Source organism: Vombatus ursinus, unplaced genomic scaffold (genome assembly GCF_900497805.2).
Source record: "Vombatus ursinus unplaced genomic scaffold, bare-nosed wombat genome assembly UNPS02004180.1, whole genome shotgun sequence".
In the NCBI taxonomy this organism is placed as follows: Eukaryota; Metazoa; Chordata; class Mammalia; order Diprotodontia; family Vombatidae; genus Vombatus; species Vombatus ursinus.
In genome coordinates, this window is record NW_020943958.1 from 400,928 (window position 1) to 410,937 (window position 10,010).

General features: G+C 45.9%; 1 pseudogene; it reads right to left on the reverse strand.

Moving 5' to 3' along the window:
- Positions 1 to 319: 319 nt before the first annotated feature.
- Positions 320 to 6,811, reverse strand: LOC114053841 (annotated as a pseudogene).
- Positions 6,812 to 10,010: the final 3,199 nt, after the last annotated feature.

Genomic DNA, 10,010 nt, shown 5'->3' on the forward strand with positions numbered 1-10,010 from the left:
GGTCTAGTTTCTAATTGTTCTCTAGAATGGTTGGACTAGTTTACAACTCCACCAACACTGCATTAGTGTCCTTATTTTCTCACAGTCCCCTTCAGCATGTCATTTTCCATTAGTCAATCTGATAGGCGTGAGGGAGTACCTTGGATTTGTTTTCATTTGCATTTCTCTAATTATTAATGGTTTAGAGCATTTTTTTCATATCCCTATTGATAGCATTGATTTCTTCATCTGAAAACTGCCTGTTCATAACCTTTGATCATTTATCAATTGGGGAATGGCTCTTTATTTTTTAACAAATTTTGCTCTATTCCCTATATATTTAAGAAACAAAACCTTTGTCAGAGAAACTTGTAAAAAATTTTTTTCCCAGTTTCCTGCTTTCCTTTTAATTTTGACTACATTGACTTGGTATGGTTTGGTTTATACAAAACCTTTTTAATTTCATGTAAATGCACTTAACTATGCATTTTACCTCCCATGATCCACTCTATCTCTGGTTTGGTCATGAACTTTTCCCTTATCCACAGATTGATATCTGATGACACAAGTTAATGGTGAGGTTGTTTACCCAATTTTTCCATTTGATGGTCTGTCCTAGATGGAGGTCACATGTATTTATCAGTTGTTTATGAACACACACAGGTTGTTTACCAACTTATATCACAATATGCTTATCTTAATATTGAAAGAGAAGCTACAAAAAACAAACATAAGAACACTTCATCACAAAATGGTGGCTTCATAAAAATGGAGTAAGTTATATGAAGGTAACAAATGTATTCTCACTACAATCCCCCCTCTGGCTGCTGGCTATCCCAGCAGCCATCTAGGATGGTCTATAAATAATATTGTAATTACCACTTATATAATCCAAATAGCAATTCCAAACACTCAAAGTTTAGATCACTTAGCGTTAGAACATATAGAACACACAAGCATCAATATTACATTTAGCATTAACACATTTTAAAACGTGTTCTTAATACAGTGACAATAGGTCTTTCCACTTGTCTCATGTTTTCTCCTGGCAAGTACTCTGAAGACCAAGCCAGGAATTGCTATAAGAAAACATGTTACAAGGTCTCTAAATTTCTTCTCATTTCAAGCCAATGCCCTGTGATTTTCTATCTGGTACACTATCATGTACATCATCATTTGTTTTTCATAAGGCCAGGCATGGCTAAAGTCTGTGATTGCCTGCACAACTTCTCAGTGATGCTTAAGCAATCTTGTCGAGTTTTTCTTGTGTCTCTGGCAAGTCCAAAGGTTGTAACCCCTCTACTTCCAAGGGGATGTCTAAGTAGGTGGCAGTTCCCACTGTCATATTGGCAATGTTTTGGATTAGTGTATCCTGCTTTCACAACTGTGATTTACAGGAACAGTTGGATATAGAACAACCAACCAGAGGGTGAAGTCATTCTTGGTTGCAAAGGGCTGCAAGAAGGTTCTCTGAGGTGATACACAGGATAGGGTATGCGATGAGATATGCAACGATGAGCAGCAGTAGAATCACGAAGGCACCAATGATGAAATCACAGCACATACACATCTGTTAAACAGAAAAAAAACCCCCACAAACTTAGCAGATCTTTGTATGTAACTTCTCTTCAAGAGACCTGAAACCATTTCCCAAATCCATCTGTGATCCAGATTGTGTTCTATTTCCCCACCCCACTGGTCTCTATTAGAATTAGCTTCTGGTCTGGGGTGGGGGGGGGGGGCTACTCTACCACATTCTGGCTCTTTCTGTGAGAATCTGTTGCTTCTTTTCCAAATCAATGGGAGGTAGAACAATAATTTTAAACTCATCCACCAATCCAGGATGAATTTTCCTTGGCCTATTATTCAACTAGTTCACTGCTTTTCTAATGACTGCTTTCTAGTCAGTAGCCTTCATATTCTTAAAGATTTTATTGATTTGAGTCTTAAGTATCTTTCTATCTTCCCTGCAGCCTTTGGATTATAAGACAGGTGGAAGATCCACATAATGGCCTAGGTCAAGGGTAGGGAACCTGCAGCCTCGAGGCCACATGTGGCCTTCTAGGTCTTCAAGCGTGGTCCTTTGACTGAGTCCAAGTTTTACAGAACAAATCCTTTTATTAAGTGGATTTGTTCTGTGAAGTCTGGATTCAGTCCAAGGGGTTCCCTACCCCTGGCCTAGGTCTTACTGGGCCTTGATTGTATGGACTGAGAAATGTGATCTGTGATTGCTCTCAATCATTACAGTCTAGACATAATAAACAATTAACAATGCTAAGTCCTTCAAGAGAGGAGTCTGATTGCTCATGTACTGAGAATAAAATCTAGCTCTTCTGGCTGAGATACTCCCTTTGATGTTCAAATCATCCCTAAGAATTTAACAGAAAATAATGAAGAGGAGGAGGAGAATGGAGGAGGAGGGAGAAAAGAAAGGGGGGCCCCGACTGGGTCCTTGGGGGTCATAATGTACCAACCCCTGGTTTATATTACCTTTTAGGCAAAAAACAAACAAAAAACACCCATTAATCCCACTATAAACAAACCACTTACTTGATTTCTTAGGGCTTGCCACTAAGTATGTCTCGAACTGGTATTCAATGAAAAAGTTCCTTCTCGCAGCCCAGGTGGAAGTTGTCTGTCTCCGGATGTGGTGGTTGGCTGGCAAGTCTGAAAATCCCTGTCAGTCAATCAGCAGTGTCTTCAAGCAAACATGATGTGGGTGTTTGAGTCTCAAGTTGGCTCTCAGGAGCCAGGCTCAGTCTCAACCCAAGAGCAGGCTGAAGACTGGGGCCTCCAGTGGGTTTCTCATAGGTCTAGCTATGGGCTTTTGGCTGGTTATACCCAAGTTTAGATCGGTGGCTGGTGAAGTAATTTGTTTATCAATTGGTTTCATTGATACCTGATGACATAAGTTAATGGTGAGGTTGCTTACAAAATTTCCCCATTGGTGGGCTGTCATATATGGGCATCCCACATGTTTATCAGTTGTTTATAAACACAAACATTGTTTAACAACCTATGCTACACATAAACTTATTTTAATATTGAAAAACAAGTTATGAAAAACAAACACCAAACCACTTCAACACAAAACAGTAGATTAATAAAAAATGGAGTCAGTTATGTCACGGGCAACAAACTTATTCTCATTTCACCTGTGCTTCCTGCCCAGGTGCCCAGTCTCGAGTTTCTTTCAGTCCCTGGGTGCTATACATGCTCCTGGCAAGTCCCCATCCCCCATATCCACAGATCTCTGTCTTTCTCCTTCAGCTGCCCAGTGCTGGTGACTTTTTCTTGGATTTCCTGGTCAGGATTTGGTCTGATGTTTTTCTAGATCTTTGTGGAGGAGTCCTGGTGGGGGAGTTATGCTGTACTTCTTTCTGTTACTCCGCCATCTTGACTGCCTCTCTGAAATACTTTTAATTATTAAACATATTTCTTCAAAGTAGGGAGATTTTTCACACTACACTGCAGACACTTTGAGAAAAAAAATATAAAACACCACAATGAGCAGACAGCACGATCACATTAAATTAAAAATTTAATCTTCTTCTTCCGGACTGACTGCTTTGGAGGGCAGGGCTGCTCCAGCCTTTTCAGGCTCTGGAATCTGGAGTACTTCAACTAGTGAACTGGGGAGAATAGAGTTCGTGTACTGTGGAGCGATCAGGATGAACTGGAGGTGTTCCTGGGAATGCGCTATCCTGAGGATCATGTCCATTGCAATTTTTCTGTGGTCATTGTCCAAGCAGACATCAAATGTATCCAGGCATCTGAAGGGGGACTCTGTGATGGACCACAAAGTAACGATGAGCAAGAAGTTTGAAAAGTAATGTCTGTCTCCTGATGGGTTTCGCAAGTCATTGAAAGCAGAATCTCCACGATTGAACATTACAGAAAGTGTCTCATTGGCGTGATCAAAGAGAATCTCCCCATGGAAGGACCACTGAGATAGTAAGCTGTCAAAGTACAATTTACCTTGGATAGAAAGATTCCGTCTACGTTTCTGGTATGCTTCATACCTCTGTTTCGATATGTCTTCCATTGTTTTAATGAGCTTTTTCAGATTCTTCACTTTACTATCAAGATCTAGGTATCTTTCTTTTGCTTCTTGGTACTGCCTCATTATATCTTCTCGGCTTCTGTGAGTGTAGTTTTCTGATTGTATCCTCTGTCTTAACAGATTGATTTCTCTGTCCAGAACAGCGGCAGTGTGTGTAACTTCTTTACGCTCTGGGCAGACGTATTTGGCCTGAGCAGTCTCCCTCTCCAGTTCTCTCTCTTTCATGGCCAGCTCTTCTTTTTTGATCTGGAGGGAATCCAGGTGTTGTTTGAGCCTATTTTCATAGTGCAGCAGGGATTGGTGTTGGGTGTCCACTTCTAAAGCAGCCCGGTTTCGTTCTCCCCTGATAGATTCTACTAACTCTGAAACTTGATTATATTTCACCTTAAGCTCTTCATGTCTCTGTTCAGCATCTATTTTGGGTTGCCTCAATTTCTCCATCTCTTCCCTTCGAATTTTCATCTTTTCCTCAACCTCTTTCATCTCTTCTTTAATTTCCTGAGCTTCCTCTTCCAGAATTGAGATATCTATTGACTGGTTTTGTTCTTCATCCTCGAGATCTTTTATTTCTGAAGTGAAACTTATTACTTTAATCTTTATCTCTTTTAAATGCTGATAATGACTATCAATAGTTTCTCGATTCTTCCTGACATCCTTTTCAAGTGAACCCACATGCTGCTGAAAGGCCGACAACTGTTCTATTTTATTTTCCACATCTTTCTCCAAATTACTTATTTCCATTTCTGTATTACCCAAGTAAATAGGTCTCAGTTCTTCACATGCATAATAGTGTCGCTCAAATACCTGGTCACCATCGGCAGTTAAAACCTTGGTACAGTTCTTGGGGGGCCTCTGAGACTGCATCACCGTACAAGCCAAAGACTTGCTTTTAATAAGCAGCACTGACTCTATGCCCCTCATGTCAATCAAAGTATTGGCCACCACTGCATTGTCTATTTCTAAAGCAGTGAGAACCGTTGGAAATTCGGGGTGATAAGCCATTCTATCTGTTACATCATAAGCTTCACACTCAAATGCTGAAATAATTATCTGTGGTCGTGAAGAGCCTGATGGATAAAACTTTTTCATCAGCCCCTGGAGGATTTGCTCATCATTGTGGTTGTCACAAAAAAAGGCAAGAAGAAGGCCCTTTAAGCAGGACTCAATAGCCAAAGAAAAGTCAGGGTCGCGAACTCGAATACACGCTCCCAGTGGGCCTATAGGTTTGTAAGTAAAGAGCCCTTGTCTATGGGCGTCTTCTATAGCCTCAAGAAGGGCTGGAATCTGAGATCCAAATCGTTTTAGTGGCTCAGATTTACAGTCTTTCAACTGGTCAAGCTGTCTTTGTTCATCATTCAGTATTTGCTGCATGTATGACTCTTGTTCCCTGATTTGAGAATGCTCTTTATCATCTTTTTCTATAGCTTGATGAAGCTGTTTTATTTCTTCAACAAGGGTATCTTCCTGATCCTTAAAGTTCCTAATCTTTTCCTTCAACATGGAAATTTTGTTCTGTTTTTCCAACTCTGCTAGTTCTAGGTTCTTTTTCATTTCATCAATCTGGTTATTAAGCTGTTCAGAAACTTTGTCTAACTTATTAAATTCATTTTCCGAATAATTATAGAAAGCCTCTGCTTGGCAATAGGCCCTGTCTGTTCTCATGGCATCCTCATTTGCTTGAATGCATTTGGGTTCTAATTCAGCAGCTTCTTCACTTAACTTTTGCATGTTCTCATGAATGGCTCTGTACTTCTTTTCTGCTTCACTAAATTTTACCTTTGAAGCCTCCAGTTCCTGATTTAATATGACAGTACGTTGGTCTCCAATATTTATGTTACCTATCATATTATCAATTTCTCTTTCAGTTTTACTCACTAGTGCCCAAGCCATTTCATTTTTCAAGTCCTCCAATTTCTTCCTTAAGGTAACCATGTTCTGAAAATGCTCTTCTATCTCTATGCCCTGCCGTTTGAGCTCCTCAAGCTGCTCTTCTCCTTGTTCTATCTGATGCTGGTTTCTGGCTTTTCTCTCCATAATCTGTGAGTAGTCTTCTCTCATCTGCTCAAGCTCAGTTGCTTTCATAAACAATTTATATCTCTCACCATCATTTCTGGTATCCATTAACTGCCTGCTCAATTCTTCCCTTAAAATAGACACTGGATTATCTACCTGTATCTTAAAACGTTCAAGAATGGCAATAAGGTCCTCTTTCCTAGAAGAAACCACGTTTCCTGAATGGCTTTTTAGTTCATAACTGGAACTCCCATCCAAACTGATGTGCTGGTGCACAGTTATGGAGTCCCCATACAGATCCGATTTAAAAGCATAGTGCCCTCTGTTTCTTAATTTGATGAAGATGTTGGCCGAAACCTCTCCTTCTTTTATAAACTCTTTCAAAGACGATCCTACCGATTTTCCACCAAGACCAACTACAAGAGCTGTTAACAATGCATTCTTCCCACTATGTCCCACCATAAAATTGACATTCGATCCAAATTTTACAGGACCAAGCGTGGTATAGCCCATAAAATTCTCCAGCTGAATACTTTCAATGACACCAAATTCCCCCGAGACCGAATGAGAAGTAGAACTTCCAAGAGACAGATTCTGAGGGGGGGCCCTCTCCGGCTCCTCTTCTGAGCTCCCCTCCCCCGATGGCCCGGGCCCCGGCGATGGCCCGGCCCTTGCCCTTTTCTGATCTGCGGCCGAGGGGAAATCGTCCTCCTTTCTCTTGGACATCGTGCCCGTGACCACGGAGGAACCCCGAGACGCCGCTAACGGCTCCTTCTCCTCCCCAAGGCTGCGGGCCCACGGCGAGGCCGCTGACCGGCGGCGCTGCGCAGCCCCGACTCCGCTCAGACCCTCACGGCCATGGCCGGCCCCCGCTTACTCGTCTAGTCCGGCACCCGCGGCCCAGTTCGGACCTACCTCAGAGCCTCACGGCCGGCTCGGGAGGCGCAGCTGCGACGGGGCGGCCACCGACCAGGTCCAGGAACGCCGAAGTCCGGCAGAGGCGGCGGCGGGCACGGCGGGGGCCCGCAACGCCAAGACCCGCAGACGCGGCGGCGGCGGGCACGGAGCGGGGGAGAAGGGGAACGGGAACGGGAACGCCAAGACCCGCAGACGCGACGGCGGCGGCGGGCAACCGGGGCGACGCGAACGCCAAAGTCCGGCAGGGGGGGGGGGGCGGGGGGGGGGGGCCGCGAACGCCAAGCCCCGGCACAGGCGGCGGCGGCGGCAACAGGGGTCCGCGAACGCTAAGGTCCGGCAGAGGCGGCGGCGGCAGTGGTCAGATTCCCGAGGGCTTCGCCCCCCACCCCCCCACTCGCCGCCACGCAGACCCCCTCCCTTTAACGACCAAGCGAATCTGGGGCTCTGCCTCCCACACCCGCTCCCGCGGCTGGGTACCCCTCACCACTCAGTCCAAGACCACCAGCACCAAGACCAGCCCCCAATCTCTGACAGCAACTCCACCACAGACCTCCTCCTGCGCCTGCGCGGCGCCTGGGGAGAAGGGGGAGGGGCCGGATTGCTGAGCTGCGCCTGCGCATCAGCTTCTCCACCACAACCTCGCCCGCAGTCTGCCGCAGTAGCGTTCCTTCTGCGCCTGGGTGGAACTAGGTAGAAATGGATTGGGAGGGAGGGCTGGTGTGAGCCTGCGCAGATACTTCGCCGCCCGACCCCACCCTCAATCTGCCGCAACAGATCCGCAGCCGAGCTCCTTCTGCGCCTGAGCAGATCCTGGGCCAAGGCGGGGCTTGAGCGCTGATGTGCGCCTGCGCGGAAACCTTTTGGCAATGAAACCACTCTCGGTTTGCCGCAGTAGATCCGCAGCCGCACTCCTTCTGCGCCTGTGCAGAACCAGGATAGGGGAGAAGAGAGAGAAAGGGAGGAGGGGGAAAGACCAACCGATGAAGACAAAGAATAAAAAAAGGGAGGGGTAATGGAGTGCTGATGTGCGCCTGGGCGGTGGCCTCTCTCCTTCGATCTGCCCCCCCACCCTTTACCTGCCCGGGCCCCCTGGGGTGTGGCCTAGGGAGGGCCAAAAGAAGGTTTCCAGTGGGCCATGAGGAAATGGTGCATCTGGTGGCTGGCTGTCTGTCAATCTGTCTGTCAATCTGTCTGTCCCTTGGGGCCCAGCTGCTCTCTCGGTCCGTGCCTCTCCCTCCCCCTTGTCACAAAGCTCCCAAGGGTTCCCTGATCATCCCTGGCCAGAAAACTCCCAGATCTCCTCCACCTCTAGACCTTCCTCACTCTGCTAAGCCCCTGCAGCCCTCTCTGTCTGTCTGTCTCTGTTTCTCTTTGTGTCTCTCTCTCGCTGCCTCTCTCACTCTGGGTATGTCTCTTTCTCTGTCTCTGTCATCTGTGTCTCTCTGCCTCTGACTGTCTCTCTCCAAATGGCTGCTTGGCATCTCCCATGGAATGTCCCATTGGCCTCTCAGACTCCCTCCTTATCTTTCCCCTCAACCCACCCCTGCCTCATTTTCCTCTCTCTGTTGGGGGCACCACCCCTTTCCAGTCACCAAGGTTCACAACCCTGGAGCTATCCTCGACCTCTCAGGCTTAAACCCACCCCCAGATCGCCCACTCTTATTGATCCCACTTCCTCCACAGCTCTCCCCCACATCCCCTTCTCTCCATGACCACTCCAGTACAGGACCAAGGCCAATAGCCAGGACCTCCTGCTGTGGTGGTGATGGGGGTGGAGGAGGGGGGTCTTCCTGCAGCCATTCTCTGCCCTCATCAAGCCACCCTCATACAACTTCCACAATGAGGTTCATTCCTGAAGCACAGCTCTGACCTGTCTCTCTGCTGCTTAAGAAGCTTCATTGGCCACACTTGCCTCCAAGATAAAATATAAATGGTTTTCTATGGTTTTTAGAGCCTTTCACATTCTTGATCCACCCTTCCTTTCCAGGCTGACCATCCCCCACTATCCTCCCCTGGACACACTCAATGCTCCAGCCAGGCTGACCTGCTCCCTTTCTTGGACATTCTGTCTCCCATCTCTGTGCCTCTGCACGGGCTGTCTTTCTCACCTCTCACAACCCCTAACTCCCTTTAAAGCTCAGTTGGAGAGCCAAATTCTTCAAGAATCCCCCGACATGTCAGTGCTGCCCACCCCCACATCATCTCCAAAGTCACTTTGCATATTGTATGTCTCTTGCACTTAGATATCCAGGAACGTGCATCTCTTCAGTAGAATTTAAACGACTTGAGGACACCTTTTCACCATGGTACTTACAGTGTCTAGCACTCTTCCTGGGAAACAGTAAGCATTTCGGTAATGCTCATTTACCGAATGACAGTAAGGAACAGGAGGCCTGTTCTTACATCCAGCCCTGCACCTCTCTATCTAGAGTTCTCATCACAGCCCAGGGGAAGGGGGGGGGGGGTTGGCCTTGGGGTCAATGGACATGACATTGAAGGTCAGGTCACACTTTTACTACTGATCTGATTTTGGGAAGTCCCTATCCTGGTTTTTCACCTGGAAAATGCCAAACAACAGTACAAAGCAGGATCAGAATTTATTTTAGACAAGCATTTGGTATCTATGGGAATCTCTCCCACTGTTAGAGTCTCAGCAGCTGAAGTTTGTAAACATTGCTCAGGCTATTTTGATATCCCATCAATCTTTTTGTTCTAAAATACTGGCCAAAAGATGATTCCCTCCCCAACAATTGGGTTTTAAATCCCCACTCTGTCTTATCTTGGGCTTGTCAAAATGGCTACATAAATGCACATGACCCAGTAGGGTTGGCAAGGCTACCAGGTGTTTAGGATTGTTAAAGAGAGCCCTGGTCTCCTCTCATGATTGTATTGTCTTTGGTTGTTATGCTTTCTTTTTTCATTTAAAATAAAAAAATTTTATACCTTTTTTTTGAGGTAAATGTGTGTTTCTGTGTCTGTGACTGTGTGTATGGTGGTAGTAATTTCTGCATGTGGCTTCCTGTGTTGTTGTCTAAGT